This window comes from Quercus lobata, chromosome 3, assembly GCF_001633185.2.
Source record: "Quercus lobata isolate SW786 chromosome 3, ValleyOak3.0 Primary Assembly, whole genome shotgun sequence".
Classification (NCBI taxonomy): Eukaryota; Viridiplantae; Streptophyta; class Magnoliopsida; order Fagales; family Fagaceae; genus Quercus; species Quercus lobata.
Genome location: NC_044906.1, coordinates 18,814,915 through 18,832,050, shown reverse-complemented (window position 1 = coordinate 18,832,050; position 17,136 = coordinate 18,814,915).

Here is a 17,136-nt window from a genome sequence, read left to right as displayed (position 1 = left end):
ACTAAAATAATATTGTAAGACTCATAAATAGTACCAAAAAATATAATGAGACCTATAAATATTAGCAAAAATAAACTAAATAGTAAAATAAACTGGCAAAAAATAATCTACCCAAACAGACATTGCATATGTTTTTTTATTTATTTATATGAACCAAATGCTGAAATGCCTCACACCTATGCTTTCACATTTTTGTCAAAGCATGGGAGTCTCTGATGTACTCCTTGTACTCACACCCTCTCTCAAAAACAATAACATTGCCGGACTTTATCTTTAGGACATTTTTTATATGAAAATGAAAAAATTTTAATTTTCATAAACACTTTACTAAAGTGGATAATTATTAGCATTAGTATCACTTATTGCAAAAGTATGTCATTTTAACACAATAAAAATTGTACTTTTATGTATAGTAGATTAGGAGAGGAGAAAGAAAAAAATTTTTAAAAAAATTATAATTTATGAACAGTATCATTTCAAATTTGAAACTATATAATTCATTCATGCTAAAAGTTTTAAAATTTAAAACACCTAATGAATGAATTTTTTTGGTATTTGTTATGTCAAATGTCAAATATTTGATATTTGACACGTTTATATTTGACATTTGAGGCACGATGCTAATGCTATATGACTATTCAAGTTGAATATACTCTAATTTGTGAGGTTATATTTGAAAGGCAACAAAAGGTTCTTTGGATTTGAAATGAGAGATAGGTACGTGAATAAATGAAAAGAAGAGTTAGGTCGTGGGAGTGGAACAGAATAATTAATGAAAGTAAATGGGGGTAGGTGGGACAAAATAGTAATAAAATTAAAATGTTGTGAATAGGTAGGTTCATAGGTTGTTGTTTCTCCACCAAAAAAAAAAAAAAGGTTCATAGGTTGTCGAAATAAAAATATACTTATATAATTTTTGTTTTGGTGTGGAATCAATCAAACTATGATAGAATGATTTTTCTTAAATAAAATTAGGAAAAGAGGTTAATGGATGTTTTAAGGTATTTATTTAGAGAATATTTTAAAAAAGAAATTTATGGTCAAGTTTTTTATAAAAAAATTGTTTACTGTTTCTATATTTCTTATAAAATAATTTCAAAATTTTTTTTAAATAGTTTGTTAATCATTGTTTAATGAATGTCATTTATCACTATTAACTATTTAAGACCGCCCATGAAATTATCAAGCAAAAATCAAAAGTATATTATATATAACCACATTCTAAGTCGATGTTTCAATTTTATATTATGAAACAATGTGTTTGTTTTAAAAAAAAAAACTATATTAATAATATTTTTATAAAATTTTTAGAACAAATTAGAAATAATAAATTATTATTAATAAGCAAAAATAATAATTTCAAATTTAAATTTTACTTAAAATCAATCACAACTTCCCAGTTATAAATGGTTGTGAAATTATTTTAAAAAGCAGAGCGAAGTCGCAATGTGAAGATATTCACTAGAAAGTACTTCTGTTTCACGTGACACAAGCCTACGTACTACTACTGCCCATGCACTAGTAACCTCTACTCACAAAGCAAAGATTTTTGAACTTTGAATGAAGACTTTCGTACTGGACTACAGAGTGAAAATGACAACTCAATCGTGTACTTGTAGGATTGCTTTTCAAATTTCATTGTTAAATGTGTACTGCCTCAGTAATTTTACGTCTACTAGAATGAATAATGACAATGCTACAAAATAAAGTAACTGGGCTGATCGCTGAGATGTTGACAATTTCCAACAGTGGCCCTCTAGCTACTATTAATTCTTCTGGAAATTGGCTAGAAAATCACGATTTGAAGATGGTCCAGGGGAAGCAAGAGTAGAAAGACGGTTTTATCCTAGCTAACTGGTTCTTGATATACAGTAACCGCCAGGTTTTTCTCGGTGTATGCTGCTGAAATGTGCAGACTTATGCAGGTGTATCACACTGCAATTTTGATTCTCTCTGTACATGGGATAGGTGGGTAATATCCATTAAAGTGACTGACAAGAATTCTGCAAGATAGAAATAAATTTTTTAAAGGTTTGGTTAATATATGTCTTTCAACTACATATTAATTATTTATTTTTTAAAAATATTGTATAAAAAATATAAAAAAATTATTTAAAAAGTTAGTAATTTTTTTACTTACTTTTTAAAAAATAATTTATTAATACTTGCTTTAAATATTAAGGAATGTTTGGTAAAGTAATTTAAATAATATTATTTTTAATTTTTTAAAATAAATATGGATGAAAATGTGTGTAAAAATATATAAAATATTATTTAAAATATGAAAATGTGAATTTGAACTTGTCTATTAAACAGCCCTTAGATTTAACTATTCTGCATTGTGATGAGTGAAATTTACCAAATCGTCCCTTCTTTTCCTTATGTTTTGTTGAAGGAGGCTTTGACGATAAACGTACTTTGTAGTTAATTTGTATAAACTAGCTTCGCGGTCGTTCTAATGAATTCTCATGTTGGCCAAAATAAAATAATAATAATAAATTAAAGGATAAATAATTTTGGCTACTTGCCCCCTACTCTGTAGTCCGGCCCTATTATTCTAGCATTGACTGCATATTCGCGCAAATCTATATATTTATATATATATATATATTCTATTATTTAAAAGTTTATTGAAAGACGTATATTATTGTTTTTTTAAAAAATATAAACAACATTATTAAAATAATATTATCAAACGGTCTTTAATTTTTTTTTTCCTCATAAAAATTTTCTTTAAATGAATTATTAACCAATAATCTAATGACATTTGTTAACATTTCCTATATTTATAAAGTTGACTTAGCACAATTAATCTTAAAAGCATTGAGTTTTATTTTACATCCTCAAAACTTACTTTATTTATTTTATCATTTTATTTTACAACTCATTTAACATCTCAATTTTTATTTTTATATACAACCATTAAAATAATATAAACTACAATTTCAAATAATATATAAAAAAAAAAATCATGTTTCTCTCTATTCTCTTTCATTTCTTTTTCCTCTCTTCACCTTTCTCAATTAAAATAATAATATTTTTTTTACATCCAAGTGAATAATGTTCTATATATAAGATCCAACTGGGTATTTTTACCCCGATGCTACTGTCATTGTATAGTCACATCCTTGCAATGGTAATTTGCAAGGTCTACCTCTCAAAAAAAAAAAAAAAAAAAATTGCAAGGTCTACAGAAGCTCTTTTATCTTCTTCGTTTAGAAAATTATAATAATATTCTTGAGATCTTTTGTCTCATTATCCCATATCATCTTTTTGGGTTGCCCTTCGGATAAATTCTATTTTACACATGGTGTAAATCATGCTCCATGCCCATGCCCTGAGTTGATCACCGTATAAATTAAAAGGTCCAATTAATATATGTCTTCACGTCATATATTAATTAATTATTTTTGAAAAAAAAATTTTGTGAAATAGAAAAAATAAATAAATAAAAAGTTAGAGACTGTTTGGATGAGTGATTTCCATAACTCATAACTCTATTTCCATAATTCATAACTCAAAAATGATAGGACCCATAGTTGAGAAGTCTGTTTGGCAACACATAACTCTGTTTTTAGTTTTTTGTTTCCATACTCAATTCTCTGATTTTTTAGTTATAAGTTATGGAAACAAAAAACACATTTTAACTGTTTTCAGTTTCCATAACTCTATTTTTAATGACATTTTTGTAATTCAATACACATGGAGGGACCCACTAGCCATGTCAGCCGCACATTTTGACCTTTTGATCTTTTTTTTTTCCTTTCTTCTCTACTTTTCTTTCTTCTCCTAGGTTTGGTAAGTTCTTTTTTCCTTTTTTTTTTTTTTTTTTGGTTCTTCATCACCTCTAATTTTCAGTCTTCAGTTCTTTCTTTCTTCTTCTTTTTTTCTTCTTCTTTCACTAGGTTCGAGTTTCTGGGTTTTTTTTTTTTTTTTTTTTTTCCATCTTCTTTCACAGGGTTCGAGTTTCTAGGTTTCTTTTCTTTTTCTTTTTCTTCTTCGTCTTTCATTGGGTTCAGTGAGTTTGGGTTTTTTTTTTTTTTTTTTACTAGGTTCAATGAGTTTCGATACTGAAAAAACAAAAAACAAAAAAACAAAAACTGCACCAAGTGATAGGTATGGGGCCCATAAATAGTATGAAAAATATTGAGTGATGACAAGTGAGTGATGGTGCCAAACGAGTAGAGTATTTTAAAATGATGAGTGATGAGTGATAAGTAATGGGAATTGAGTGATGAAAAAAAGTATCCAAACAAGCCCTTAGTCACTTTCTCATAAAAAAATTTCTATGAATTAGTAACATATGATTGTAAAACTCATTAATAAATACATGATATATTATATATGTATTGCTTTTCAGATTGAATTACAAGAAAAGGGAAATGGATATATAGTAAAACAATACATTAGAAGAAACTAAAATTTAAGACTATGAAAAGCAACAATCTAACAAGAGAAAATAGGGGTTGTTTTGCATTGTTATTTAAACAATAATTTTCAGTATTCAAACAACAATAATACTTTTGACATGTATTTCTATAACACTCAAACAAGTATTTTCACAACACTACAAACTAAACAACAACACTTAAATATTGCTCTCAAACGGGTTTTATCCCTAATCTACTAACTATGCAGTGAAATACCAATATTTTGAAATTACTTAGCAAAATGCTCCTGTTTTTTTAACATTAACATTAACAAAATCGAGCTACAACTTACAAGTAGAACTCTATATTAGTAATGTCAAGTTTTATGCATATTATGCCATTTAAATTTTTATAAAAAATTTAAATGGAACTCAACAATAGTAATGTTGAGCTCCACTTGAAAATATACATAATATTCAATTTTAAGGATATCGAGTTTTATACATGTGGGCGCATTTTTTGCTTAAGGGAAACTCATGTACTCCCTGGCATTTTTGTTGTCCCATATCGAAGAAATCTCCCTCCCCCTTAGGCCTTACAAGCATAAGCCGAAGAAGTAAGGGTACCACTAGTTCTTCCTTTTATTGTGGGTGCATTTTTTGTTTCAACGAAACTCATGTACACCCTGGCATTTTTACTGTCCCACATCAAAGAAATCTCCCTCCGCCTTAAGTCTTATAAGCATGAGCCGAAGAAGTAAAGGTACCACTAGTTTAGTACCCTTACTTCTTCAGGTCATGCTTATAAGGCCTAAGGGGGAGGGAGATTTCTTCGATGTGGAATAGCAAAAATGCCAGGAAGTACATGAGTTTCCCTGAAGCAAAAAATGCGCCCACAATAAAAGGAAGAGGCCTTATAAGCATGAGCCGAAGAAGTAAGGGTACCACTAGTAGGGAAATTTCTTTGATGTGAGATAGCAAAAATGCCAGAGAGTACATGAGTTTCCCTGAAGCAAAAAATGTGCACACAGAGAAAATTGGGCTATTTAATGAACAAAAATGCCCATGTCTAGTTCATTTCTTTTCTTTTCTTTTTTTCCTTTTTTTTTTTTTTTTTTTTTTGGTGCTGGGCATGTTGCCTATTTTCCTTCTTTTTTTTTTTTTTCTTTTCTTTTCTTTTCTGGATGTTGCTTTTTCTTTTCTTTCCTGGTCGTTGCCTTCTTTTTTTCTTTTTTCTTTTTTTGTTGTGGGTATGATAGTTGTTTTGTCTGGAATTCCTTAATTATGCTAGTATGATTTTTCCCACTTAAAATGAAGAGAAAAATAATTTATTTATTTTTAACAAATTTTTATATTTCTTATGAGAATAGTGTCAAAATCTTTCTTAAACTAGTTTATCAAAAATTGATCCGTAGACACCTTTTGACATTGCCCATAAAATAATCATGCAAAATTACCATTAATATAAGAAAGTAGAGCAAATCGCATTCATGCAGTTCTTCAAAGTAGGGAAAGTACTTCCAGTTCAAAATGATGTAAAAATTGTGATTTAAAAAGTTTTATGAAAACACGTAACGTAGTCATATTGCAAAAAATGTGTTTGGTACTATATTTCTAAAAACGACTTTTCAAAAGTGAAAAAACATAATTATATGTCGGGTATATGTGTGTTTTTTAATTAAAAAAGTAATGACATATAGTCTAATAAGTGGGATCTACAATTTTTTACTTAATTACAAAAGTGCTATTAAACAACATTATTTGAAAATTGAAAATGGTAATAGGAGTTTTTTAAATTCAATGTTTCAAACAATCTAAAATGAGAAACGTAACTCAAACACTCCGAAAAAGAAAATCTCTTACCACACATGTTTTTTTTTTGGCCCACATTTTCAGTGTTTAAATACTGAAAAATGTTGTTTGAGTTACCTTACCAAATAGTTGAATGTGTCATGTTCTTTCTATGTAGTTTTGCTGGTTTTGTGAAGAGCCCATAGATTTTTCATTTCTTGGAAACTAAGTTTGTAAGGAAGACCACAACATTGATTTGTGGGATTTGTCCATTGTAGGACTTCCTTTGTTACTAATGTTATAATTATCAATCATATTATGGTATTTTTTTGTCAAAATCTAAAAACTTGTTATAATTACCAATTTACCACTAACATTATGGTATTTTTTTGGTAACTCTAATTGATGGCTTTGATAAAACAAGTATCTTAATTATGATATGACAAACTTGATAGTAAATTATAGCTAAAAAAAAAAAAGAAAAAAAAAAGAGGTTATTATTGTTGTTAAATATTTGTTTTTCATGTTTGGAAGTCATTTTGCATATTCAACCATTAAAATAGAGTTAAAATTACACATAATTTTTTTTAACAGCACTTTTAGCTTTTTTCTACAATACTTTCAGCAAAAAAACAATGTGCTTTTAGCTTTTTTTTTTTTACTATAATACTTTCTGTAAGGACTCAATCTGTAACAACCCAAAATAATACTGGGTTCGCACGTAAAAAGACTCAAACAATATCATTTGTAGAGCGTGGGTTTGAAAGGCTGGGCCTCGGTCACCAGACAGTGGTTAGTCGAGGTGTTTATAGAGAATTACACCGTGTTCGCTCGAGGAGTCTTTCTCCTTGAGGCGGTCTGGGAGGCTCTAGTTCTTGGCCTTTTTCCCAGCCCCTTTTTTGGCGCATCAATCTTCACATTATATAGCCCTTCTTGATTGATCTTAGTCCTCCATTTGTTGATCAGGCAGGTGCCTACTTCAGTACCCTTCCCATCAGCTGCCTCCCCTTACTTTTTGTTAGTTACGGTGATCGAAGTCATCCTGTTCAGGCGTCTTTTCTCGTTAATATGGTTAGGACGTTGGCGGGTGCATTTAATGTGGAGGGGACGTATTTACTTTGAGCCAGTTTTGCACCGTACCCCCACGTGGGTCCCATTCTACTCGCCTCTTCTTCAGGTGGCTTTTTGGGGGCAGCCTTTCAATGAGATGTTGCTCTTCCCTTTGAAGTCTTAGAGTGTCGAGGACAGGATCATCCTCGGCTGTGCCCCCGGCATTTCGGCCTTTCCCTATTCGTCCTCGGCAAATACCCTTTTCGGCACGGGCCCTAGTAAAGCGTGGGCCGGATCATAAGTTCCCTAGCCTCACACTTTCAACAAAAAATTTTCAGTTTCAGCAAAATAAGTAGTTTCCAAATGGACCCTAAATAGGTTAGCTTATTTTTATTTAGTATAAATAAATAAATATATATTTATATATATTGTGGGCTACTTTTTTGTTGCCCCATAGAAACTGTTTGCGTACTCCCTAGGATACTTTTGTAGTCTCACATCGAAGACAACTCTCCCCACTTGCTGCCTTATAAGCTGTGAAACTGAAGGAGTAGTGTACCATCAGTTATTAATATCTTAGACATTCTCACCCCTTCTATAACCAGAATAAAGTTCCATTGCTTTAAAACAAACCCTACATTGAAGAGCTTCATCCAGGCTCTAGCATGCCCCTCATCATCCTCTAGCCAAATAATAAGGGAAAAGAGCCCCCCCCCCCCCCCCCCCAAAAAAAGACCCTATTATAAATTGCTTGTTTGGATGAGTCTAGCCCCAATAATTTTAATCATCCAATTCTAATGAGTGTTTCCACTTGAACAATAAATCCCTAATTATTTGAAATTAAGTGACTGTTTGGATCCGCGTTTTACAACTTATTTCAGTATTTGCGTTTAAAATTAGATGGGATCCACGCTACAGTAGTTGAAATAAACGCTAAGATGAGAGAATTACAGGAACTGGGCTAAACGCAAGAATGAAAATATTACACGCACCGTTTCATTAAAACTCCAAACGCATTTTCAGCTACTGTTCATGGACACAAGCCTCTTCTTTACTTTTTGAAAGTTCAAATATGTGTATAAACACCCTTAAACGTTTAAACCCCCAATTTACAAATTAACCAATTCAAACATTATGTCAAACAACTAGTGTGCGGAAAATGAACATAAACTATAATATAGAATTGGATAAACTATCTAAGTCAAATTAAAATCATAATCCACAGCAGATAATAAAAGGTAAAGATAAAAGAGAAGAAAGATGCAAACACAAAGACAACATGCGATGTGTTATCGAAGAGGAAACATAAGCCCTCGGCGTAAAATCTCTCCGCCGCCCTCCAAGCGGTAAACAATCCACTAGAAAATGTAGTTGGAATACAAGAACAGTAATAGACCCTCCAAGCCTAATCTACCCAGTGCACCTAAACCCTCTAAGCTTCTTGCTCCAACGAGGTTGCGCCGAACTTTTTTCTTTTCTAGTTTACCGAATTCCGCTACTAGACCGTAGCATCCGCCATCCTTGGCATCTTCCAATACTTCCTAAAACTCCAAAAACACTCAACACTCTAAATTGGTGTGGGTAGTGTTTGGATAGAAATCTCCTCTCAATAGGTATGACAATGAGAGAGGGAATGAGAAGAGACTACAAATGTTTCTCTCTAAGAATGAGTAGCTCTCTCTAATTGGGTGGATGTTTTGAAGAAACCTCTCTTAGAGTTTTTCTTTCTAAATCGCCACACATATTTTGTGAGAATGAGGGGTATTTATACTGGTGTGAGAATGGAATGCGAAGAGTCAGCTTTTTCCAAAAACAGGGCTGGCTGGCGACTTGACCTCGCGACTTGACTGAGTCGCGAGTTCAAGCTGCGAGCTAACTTAATGGCCAGTTTGGATTTTTGTCTTGTAGTGTTCCAGGTGGAATGACTGTTCAACTCCCCTGCATACTCTGCGCGTGTGCAACTTTTAGCAGCTTGCAAGTCGCGAGCTTCCCGCGAGATCAAGCCGCAAGTCCCTACTTCACTGCACAGTCTTGAGTATTTCTTTACACTCTCTCACACACTACCCTTACATGATTCCCACCTAAATACAGGATTTCTAAGTGCTGTATTACAAGCAAATTTGTCACGGAATAAAGCCAACACATGGTTGATTAAATTCAACCTTACAATCCCCCCCTTTGGCTTTTCCGTGACAAAACACCCTAAAACAGACTCTAGAATTAAACGTAAGTTTGAGAACAATGACAAAACTCACTCACACATAAATCTAGAAGCTGTATACAGAAAAGCATAAAATGCATATGAAACAGGCAATATGTGATCAAGCAAAGATGGAGTTAAGAAACGAACTATGGCTAGATCAACAAAGCAATCACTACAAGGTAGTGACCACAATGCTCATTCACACTTGGAATGAACACTTGAACAAACAAGTAAACAAGCTCAATGCAAGTCACTTGCATGTTCTACACTCAACCAATGCACAATACACTAAGTATATACATCTAGGAACAATCCTACTAGGGCATAAGAGTGGCAGTACTTAACAAGAAAATGCATGACATTTAGTTAAAGGTACTGATTTAACAAAGTATAAAAAGGCTGCATACAAGCATGGTATAGACCATAAAGCCTACAGATATAAACCCTAAAAGTTTACAAAAGCAACATGGGTACAAAGTACCAAATACTAAATAAAAACTTAACAATATAAGCTAAAAGTGCTTAAAGTTTCTCCCCTTCAGAATGATGAGAAGCTGTGATGCACTTGGAACATATATACTTGGAACATATATACTTGTAATCTGAAACACTTGCACAAAACACATTAGACTCTCAAGGTAAAGTAAGTAATAAAAAGACAAGTATAATATAACAAGTAAATTGCGATCAAGTAAATATGATGTGAAATATGTAAGCAACTTGATCATACACCAAACCAGTCATATAGAAATGACTACAATGATCACATAGCAAAGCAAATAATCATCCAAACATGCATTCAGTGAAGCACAATAGCATAGGGATATACGCATGTCCAAAGCACAAACATGATGCAATGAGAACAACAAAGCATAACTCAAAGCACCATAAAGCCAACAAGAAAACAAACAAAACAAAATTTTCTAGTTAACACAATGTCTTCTCCCCCTTGGTATATGCATCTCCACTAAGGAAAATCTCTCCCCTATAAATGTGCACGAGAAATAGAATTTCTCCCCCTAAGGATGTGCACAAGAGTCATAACAAGAGTCATATAGAAATGACAAAATACTCTTCGGTATACTCTCTAGAGTATACTCTCCCCCTTTTTGTCAGGAATAGACAAAGGGTCAAGGAGAAAAGAGGACAAGAGATGAATGAACGAACAATGAAAATAATGCATAAGGGGTGCAAGATGAATGAGAAAATGAAACTCAAACCTAAGACAAAGTAACATGCTACAAAGTATAAGGTAAACATGACATGCTAGGATGAAGAAATAAGGTAAAGACCAATGCATAACAAGGGTAGCAAAGGTGTGTGTAAGAGGTGGCTAAGTGTAATGCATGACCAATGCATGAAAAATGCACATATGGGGCAAAGTGTGCAAAATACACAAACAACGAACCAAACATGTTCCTAATGAGGAAACATGAGAAATCCCAAAGTTTGGTACTCATTGGAGTCTAAACAAGCGAAAAAATGTCTAAGAGGCATTTTATCAAACACCTAACATACACACTATGAATAATAATGTGAAATAATGCATGAACATCATGAAATTCACCCTTAATACATGTTCTAATTGCTACAAGGGGCCAACATCCAATGAAAATCAACAAAATAAACCAATCTCATGAAAAAAATTTGACAAAAATTAAGTTTTCCCAACCCCTATGATGAAAATCTCAACTAAGAGCACAAAAACTCTTCAAGACATAATCTAAGGATCAAAATCAATGAAAAGAGTTTATAATTACCTTAGAGATGTTAAAGAAATGAAAAACCATTCAAATTGATTAGCTTTTGATGAAAAAATAGTGAAAGAGGGGTTTAAGAGAGGATGGGAGAAGTTTAAAACAAGTTTCCCACAAAAAGCCCTTTAAAAAGCTATTTCTAGGCGTTTCACGACTGGGCGAGTCGCGAGGTTCAGTCGCGAAATTTTTCGCGAGTCGCAAGTAAGTCGCGAGTCGCGAGTGATTCGCGTGAAAGCCGCGAGTGAGTCGTCAAAAGCCTCTGGATGAACTCGCGACTGGGGTTTCGCGACTGGTGAGTCGCCAGCTAAGCCGTGAAAAACTCTAAAACCTGTTTTTCAATACAGAACATGGTTAAATAATGAAAAACAAAGAAAACACTAAACATGAACACAAAGAGTGATAAAAATCACTTCCAAAAACATATAAAACGATCAAAAATCTTTTTGGATTGAACAATATATGATTAAGCGCACACATATCACATTCAGACAAGTACAATTTAACAAATGAATAAGACATTTATTGAACATTAGGCATGTGTGTTGTGTATGTATCTCAAATGTGGAATAATCCTTAGTCTAGAGTGAAACTTCAATGATCAATTCAATCAAGTCATACACAACTAGTACTAAGTCAAGTGGTTTATCTCAATTATAGAAATGAACATATATGACCTCCCATAAGAAAATGATTACATAAGATTGAAGTTTTTCATTTGGCTTCTTTACAATTCATAACATTTGATAATTTTGAATCAAAACATCTCATTTTGAGATTGATGCCTGAAATTTGTGATATTTCAATTTGATGAACAAGCCTTTGGCTTTTTAGGCATCATACATTTTCATATAAGTCGCTTTCCCTTTTTCCTAGTCGAATACTAGTATGTGCGACGGCTTTTGCAGCTCATTATTTCTTTTCATTTTGAGATTTACATTTATTGAGCTCTTTAAGCAATAAAAATAAAAGAGTGAGAAGAGATATAAGCACAAGTCTACGAATGTGTCAAAACCAACATGACTATTGACTAATCATTCATGACAAGCTTGAAGATCGATTTACATCAATCACACAAAGATGTCAAGATTTTTCCCACAAAGATGTCAAGATTTTTCCCACAAAAATATAAGTGCAAAAATAACAAACTAAGCTCGTAAATGCACAAAGCCATTTGTACAAAGGTACAAGGCCAAACTCACCTGTGATATGTGTTTAAACATATACGATCAAACTTTTTAAATTTTTCACTTTTTATTTGGTTTTGGATTTTTTACTCACACAAAACTGAAATATAAAAGTAAGATAAAAAACAAAACAATGCATACAAAAAAATGCAAGATGCACAAAATGCATGAAAATATGACATTTAATGCATGAAGGGTCCTATAAAGATCGAAAAAATTATATCAAGGACCAAAAAGAGCAAAAGCTCAACCATATGAACCCTTCCTCATCTAAACGGAACGATTGTTTGGAATGAGTATCCCAAGAGAAGTGAGACGAGGGTTGGAAGAATAAGAACCGAAGATGCACATAGTCAAGGAGTTAAGAGCATTAATCATTTTCTTTAACAATATGTTATTTTCACTCAAAACCGGTTTACTCTTTTTAGCACAATTTTCATGAAGCTCAAGTTTCTCTTTTCTTTTAATTTTTTTAAAAGCATGAAACTTAGAGCATTGAGGTCTTAGATGACCAAAGGCACCACAATGATGACACACAATGTGTTTAGGTCTACTAGGCCTTTTGGGAAGAGATCTAGCAATATAGTTTTGTTCCCTCTTCAACTTATGACATTGAAGTCTTATATGACCAATCACACCACAATGGTGACAAGTTGGAATAAACTTAGGTCCATCCAAAACCCTAGGTTGAGACCTAAACGGAGGCTTTGACTTAACAGTCTTTCTCTCCACCATTTGATTTCTTTTATGTGGAGGAATGTACACCGATTTGTCCTTAGGGGTAGAACACACAATAGGCACAAGATCAGGTACCACAACATGATTGTAAGAAATATTATCATCCATTTTATCAATGGGTTCAGCAATCAAACACTTGGCATGCATCTTAAGAGATTCATTTTCACATTTTAACTCATTAACAAGTTTGTTAGACAAAAGAAGTTTAGCATCCAAGTCCATATTTAAACATTCAAACTTTTTCAGCTTTTCAAGAGAAATTTCAGTAAGATTCTTATATTTCTCAACCAATTTGTTGGATTCATTGAGTTTAGCAATCAAATCACCATTTTCACAAAATAACTTGCTCAAATTCTTTTGAAACTTCTTAGCATTTTTCTTCAAGAGTTTGTCAACAACACCTATAGATTCAAATAACATGTCATCACACTTATGAGGATTAACACTCATAGAGGCATTTTCACAAACACGTGGCATGTTACAATCATCACCAACCAAATTATGCAAAGAAACATACAAAGCACAATCCATGGGAAATAAACACAAGGGGTCAAGAATCACACTTAGGTATTTAAACCACAACAAGTGTACCTGTTTTGATACCAATTGAAAGTTCAAATATGTGTATAAACACCTTTGAACGTTTAGACCCCCAATTTACAAATTAACCAAGTCAAGCATTATGTCAAACAATTAGTGTGCGAAAAATGAACATAAGCTATAATATAGAATTGGATAAACTATCTAAGCCAAATTAAAATCACAACCCACAGTAGATAATAAAAGGCAAAGATAAAAGGGAAGGAAGATGCAAACACAAAGACAACACGCGATGTGTTATCGAAGAGGAAACCAAAGCTCTTGGCGTAAAACCTCTTCGCCGCCCTCCAAGCGGTAAACAATCCACTAGAAAATGTAGTTGGGATACAAGGACAGCAATAGACCCTCCAAGCCTAATCTACCCAGTGCACCTAAGCCCTCCAAACTTCTTGCTCCAACGAGGTTGCGCCGAACCTTTTTCTTTTCTAGCTTACTGGATTTCGCTATTAGACCGTAGCATCCGTCATCCTTGGCATCTTCCAATACTTCCCAAAACTCCAAAAACACTTAACATTCTAAATTGGTGTGGGTAGTGTTTGGATAGAAATCTCCTCTCAATAGGTATGACAATGAGAGGGGGAATGAGAAGAGACTACAAAGGTTTCTCTCTAAGAATGAGTAGCTCTCTCTAATTGGGTGGGTATTTTGAAGAAACCACTCTTAGGGTTTTTCTTTCTGAATCGCCACACATATTTTGTGGGAATGAGGGGTATTTATACTAGTGTGAGAATGGAATGCGAAGAGTCAGTTTTTCCAAAAACAGGGCTGGCTGGTGACTTAACCTCGCGACTTGACTGAGTCGTGAGTTCAAGCCACGAGCTAACTTAATGGCCAGTCTGGATTTTTGTCTTGTAGTGTTCCAAGTGGCATGACTGTTCAGCTCCCCTGCATACTCTGCGCGTGTGCAACTTTTGACGGCTTGCAAGCCGTGAGCCTCCCGCGAGATCAAGCCGCGAGTCCCTACTTCACTGCACTGTCTTGAGCATTTCTTCACACTCTCTCACACACTACCCTTACATGATTCTCACCTAAATACAGGGTTTCTAAGTGCTGTATTACAAGCAAATTTGTCACGAAATAAAGCCAACATATGGTTGATTAAATTCAACCTTACACTTTTCATTGCACAAGACTGAAAATATAACATGCACCGTTTCATTAAAACCTCAAGCGCGTGTTCAGCTACTATTCATGGACACATGCCTCTTCTTTTCATTGCACAAGAATGAAAATATTACATGCACCGTTTCATTAACAGCATTAATGTGTGTTCAACTATTGTTCATGGACACAGTACTCGTATCCCAAAAATATCATCCACGTTTTTTAACTTATTTGCTATAATATTTTCAGTTTCAGTAAAAATAAGTTGTATCCAAACAGACCCTAAGTAAACATTAAATAATGAGTTATCTCTTTCGAATTAAGTAAACAATAAACAATGAGTTATTTCTTTTTTACACATGTTTTACATGGCAGTAACGATTTCAATTTTCAAAAACTTTAAGAATTCCTTATAAGTTCTTTTGTTTGAAAATATGTTGGAGACCCTATGAAACATGCTTCAACAAAGATGGTAACTTTGAAATCACAATCAATGAAAATACTAATTAGAGAAATGTCACACAAAAACAAATTTAAATTTTCTTTAGATACTGAAATTTTTTTAGAGGTTAGAAACTTTTACACTTAAACTTCTCTCATATAAATAAACAAAAATTTATTTGTATGTGAAAAAAGAAGAAGAGAGGGCTTTAAATAGCCTAAAAATTCAAATTTTGACATTGAAATTTTCATATTTTCCTAAGTTTCTATTTTGAATAAAGAATAACATACGTTCGTGAATTCAAATAAAACAAAAATATAAATTTCATGTTTATGATATTTCTATTTAAGTGTTTTATTCAAAAAGATAAGTCTTAATTTATATATTAGTAGCCCTTTTAGATTGATTAGGTATAAAACATAATCAACTAAGTTGGCATTTATCATGCTATTTATAAAAATAAAAACAATATTAAACAGGCCCATCATGGATGTGTAGATTTCCCACGTTCATCCCTAATCTTTGTTGACTTAAGGCTCTAAACTATTTTCCAATCTTAAAGATGGAATCATCGTAGTCTGCCTCTTTTTTAAGAGTAGTTTTGTTGATCATGATTTAAAGAGCTAAAAGATTGAAAGTGTGTTCTTAATGATATCTTAAATACCATAATTTTAGTTATGGTATAATTATTAGAAAGTTTTACTTTAATTTTATATTAGATTAGGCATTGTAATGCTTTTAATTTGAGAAAGGGTGTTGCAACCATGGTCATTCCAATTCTAAAATGGGTTTTCATTCTAAGGTTTTTACACATAAATAGCAAGGCACCAATTATCACACCAACTAAGTAGCATATAATTAGATTTTGAATTAAAAATTTTGGTTTACTAAGTAGCATATTGCATATTCATCATTAATTTGCGTAATGATTAGTTAAGAATCACCAAACAATTGTATTATGAAGTTTTATACCAATTACTTAACGTTGGCACATCCTACAAAGGTTTATTAGGATAATAATCAAATCATTATAACGAAATACCCGATTACCTTTTCCCTACAATTTGTTTTTCGATTAGGAGGAATAATTATGCTTTTCCCCCAAAGGTGTTAGATAATACAATGAATTCTCTCTTTTCATTGTTTTGTGCTAACAATGCTCCAAATGAGCATTCTAATGTTGCAATATACCAAATCTATTATCATCGAGTGACGAGTTGATTGATGTTAAGGATAAAAGAGTTCTCATTTTAAAAGAATTTTGAATATCTGTTATTAGTACACTCGTAAATTATCGTGCCAACTAAGTAGCATATAATTAGGTTTTGAACTAAAACTTCTAGTTAAACAACTGGAAGGAAAAAAAAAAAAAAACCCGCTTGGAATAAAAATAGTTATTTTGAAATAATAATCAGTGAAATTACTTTGATATTGAAATATGTTTAGAGTATAGAAACTCTAAAGCTTAAGCATCTCTCACATAAATAGTTAGAATTTGTTTTTTTAATGATAAAAATGAAGAAGATAAGCTATATATGAATAGACTAAAATTTAAATGACATTGTAATTTCCATATTTTCCTATTCTTCAACTTAAATAAAGAATAACTTATGTTTCAGGGTTCAAATAGAAGAAAAATATTTATTTTTATGTTTATTTTTACCTTTATGTTGTTTTTGTTTGACATTAAGCTACTCAGCTCTTCTTTAAGAGAGATATCCTTTTACCATGTTAGAAGACAAGGGAATTGCGTGGCTCATAAGTTAGCTAGAAGGGATATTTGGAAGTTGTTCCTCCAAATATTTTTGATGTTTACAACTATGATTTACGTTTGATTGATGAATAACACCCCCACAATCTAGGAGCTTTTTTCTCAAAAAATGAATGTTGTTTCTGTA